Source organism: Bison bison, unplaced genomic scaffold (assembly GCF_000754665.1).
Source record: "Bison bison bison isolate TAMUID 2011002044 unplaced genomic scaffold, Bison_UMD1.0 scf7180017864503, whole genome shotgun sequence".
NCBI classification, from domain to species: Eukaryota; Metazoa; Chordata; class Mammalia; order Artiodactyla; family Bovidae; genus Bison; species Bison bison.
This window is the reverse complement of record NW_011495061.1, coordinates 5,838,346-5,841,991: the sequence shown is the minus strand read 5'-3', so window position 1 is coordinate 5,841,991 and position 3,646 is coordinate 5,838,346.

Here is a 3,646-nt window from a genome sequence, read left to right as displayed (position 1 = left end):
GGACATCTCAGCAAACACCTTTCCCCTGGGGTACAGTATCATTTGTTAATCAAGACATTGCATTTTATTTATTGAGACCCACTTTGTGTCTTTTAGGCAAAGGGAAGAGTGTGAGCAAAAGAAAAGATATATGAGGTGGGAAATGACAAACTCCTGATACAAGTAGTTCAGTGTCGCTGGAGCATAACTTGTGGGTAGGAGAGAAGTTGGAAGGGCAGAGGGTGCCAGGCAGACCACAAAGCTCTTTGGCTAGGCAGTTCTTGTTTTAACTTACTTTTTGAGGTAAAACACATACAATAAGGTGCATAAAGTGTTTTAAGTATAAGCCAGAGTCTCAGTGAATTTTTACATATGTGTACATCCATCACCCAGATCAAGATCTAAAGCATTTCTAGTGTTCCAGAAAGTTCCTTCATGCTTCTTCCCAGTCAACACCCATTCCCAGAGGGAATTACTATCCTGGCCTCTATCACAATTCATTAGTTCTATCTATTCTTAACCTTCATAGAAGTGGAATCGTACAATACGCACCCTTTTGTATTTGTCTTCTTTCACTTAATATAAATAATCATGAGATGCCTCTGTGTCTTTGAATGTGTTAGAGTTTGTTCATTTTATTGCCCTACAGTATTCCACTGAATGAATATCTCACAATTTGTTTATGCATCCTCTCTTTAATGGAGATTTGAGTTATTTCTAGTTTTGCGCTAGTGTGAATACAGTCATTATGAACATTATTGTATGTGTTTTTTTGAGTAAACACTCATTTCTCTTGGGTATGAACCTAAAAGCAGGTAGTCATGTTTTGCTTGAGTAGATACCACACAAATGTTTTTCAGAGTGATTGAATCAAGCGAGTTTGGACTTTAGCCTGAGAGAGACTGGGATTGGTGTGACAAAATTTATATTTTACTCCCACAGCCACTGTGAAGATGCACTGAAGGTAAAATTCTAAACAGGGAGATCAATAAAGAACCGCAGACTAGGAACAACAGACCAAGTGAGGGATGATGAGGTCCTGAGCTCCGGAAGCTTGCATGAAGGAAGAGGATGGTTTTGAGAGATGATAAGAAGGTTGGGTTGACATGAGGGTTTGTATTTTGTATGTTGTGGGAAGAAAGAAAGTGGACTCTGGTGTGACTGACAGGTCTCTGACCTAGTGTCGGCAGAATGACAGTGCCTTCTATCAAGTGCTATCAAGAGGAAACACTTGATAAGGAGCAGGTTTGAGGAAGAAGATGAACTCCGATTTGAACATCTTGAATCTGAGGGACCTGTAAGTGATCAAGGTGCAGGTATCCAGTAGACAGCTGGAGACAATGCACAGAACTGAAGCTAAAGGGAGATTTTTATTATAGAAACAAGTTAATGAACTAACCACCGGGGAGAGGGTGTTGAAAGGGGATCTCAAAAAGATGACTGAGAAGGTAATTCCTCAGAGGCTGGAAGATCAGGAGCTTGCCTGCTGCCATGAAAACCCAAGGGAAGGAGAATTTCTAAAAGGAGTTTCCAAAAGCTGCTGAAGAGTAAAAAAAGTGAGCATTGAAAGGTGTCCAGCGAATGCAGAGTTTACCTCAGCCATATGCAGTTCAGGGGCACTCACAGTTTTTGCTTCCACAGTCTTCTTACTTCCAGAAGCCCACACCAGTGAGACAAGGCTGGCTGGGTTCTCTCTCCCCTCCGGTCTGGTTCACAGACTCTTAGCCTGAGGGAGGTGAGAGGGAGGTACAGCCTCAGTCCACAGACAGTGTGGGGACCTCAGTGAGACAATGGAGGGCAGACAGCAGCTACCTCAGGGCCCACCAAGTCCCCCTTGGTGTTGGAACACTGGAAACATTGACATTTGAGCACCGATTTCCCCTGAAGCCTTTCCCCTATGGAAATTCCCAGTTGTAAACCATATTGACTTTAATCTGAAGCGTCAGAAAGGTTGCCCAGGCATCTGGGAGCCAACCAGCTGAAAGAACGTTTGTATGGAAGTTTGGGCAAACAAAATAGGATTCACAACATTTTTGGAGATCTGGGCCAGTGGTAAACTTTTCCAGGAAACATGAGGGAAAACTGACTCTCTTAGGCAAAGAAGCACTGGGTCTTATAATTAATTTGTATTCTTACTGACATATAAACTTGGGGAAATGGGGAAGGGAAAGAACAGTGCGTCTTATTTCTTACCAGGCACAAGGACTGGAGGAGGCTCCCATAGAGTTTAATGGGCAGCTTTATGTATTTACATGCTTTGACTGCAGCTAACGACGTCTGTGCCACACAATGGGCAGTTTCTAGTTGGATTTCAAAGAAGATAACTTTGATCATTTCAAAAGCAATGAAGCCTGATGCAGCTGGAGAGAAAAAGAAGGCGGTAATTTATGGCTATCGTTAAGGACACAAAGACAAAGGCGGAGAGAATGTTTCACTAAGTGAAGATTTACAAATGTGTAAAAAACCACCCTTATGACTAGAAATAGCTGAGTGAGTGTCTCTCAGCACCAAACAAAAGCGGGTGGGAGGGATGGGGGAAAGAGAGAAGAAGGGATGCAACCTGCTTGCCTTAGCTGGGGATAAAAAGGTCACAAGAAAAACAACCACAGAAAAGTTATTTTCTCCGATTCTCCATTGGACAGCAGCTCTAGGAACTAGGAAGGAAGACGTGAAGAGGCAGTCTCATCCTGGGAGTGGTGGGGGTGGGCGGGGCAGAGGCAGTGGAGGAGAGGTGCTGAGCCGGGGAGACGTGTTTTTGTGCCAGAGCTAAGTGGGGATTTTTGTGATGTTTGTGTTTTTTCTGATTATCAAAGGAATGAATATGTATACACACACACACACACACACACAGACATACACATACGTATGTTCGTGTATATTCATGGGATAAAATTTAATAAATACAGAAAAGCTCAAAGAACATTGAAATCCCTGAGTATGGTGTTTTGTTGCATCTGGGAATTGCCGTTACCTTTGCTCCTGGAGCCATGCTGATGCCGCTTATCATGAGCTCCAGTCTCCTGTGCCTAGGACGGTGTGGGAGGGCCCTGTGCAGGTGTATTCTCTTGTAAGGACCTTGTGTTGTCTTGTGTTGTCTTGCTTGGAGGGCCAGGTGACAAGTACTGCCTTGTACATGCAGCTGACCAGACCTGATGTTTATTAGCTCAGGTGGTCCTACATACCACTGTTGGGCTGTCTCTTGTTCCTGGTGGCTCATCCTTGACCTTCTGGTCCCCCTTTCCCTTCACTTTAGGCTCCAAAAATACATTTAACCAGTTTTCAATGAAATGAACATTTTCTGTTATGATTCTGGGCCCAGCATTGTGCCAGAGACCGACAGTCTCAGCAGTGTGTGTGTGTGTTGCGGGGTGGGGAACAAGTGGGCCACTGTCATCCAGGACTTTGGGCCAGGGGATCAGAGAAGGCCTGGGTTGGGCAGAACCGAGAAGGGTGTAGACGGAGTGCCTGCTGAGGTGAGCAGAGAAGCTAGGGTCCCACTCTCCAGGGAGCTCTTCTGAGGCTCCGAAGGGCGCGGGATCACTTTCATTCCATCCACACTCCCCTCGTAAGCGGAGAGAAGGTCAAGTCCCATAGGTGGCGTCGGGGTTTGGGGACTATAGGACTCTGAGATACACAGGACACTTTCCGGGTGCCCCGTGTCCGAATA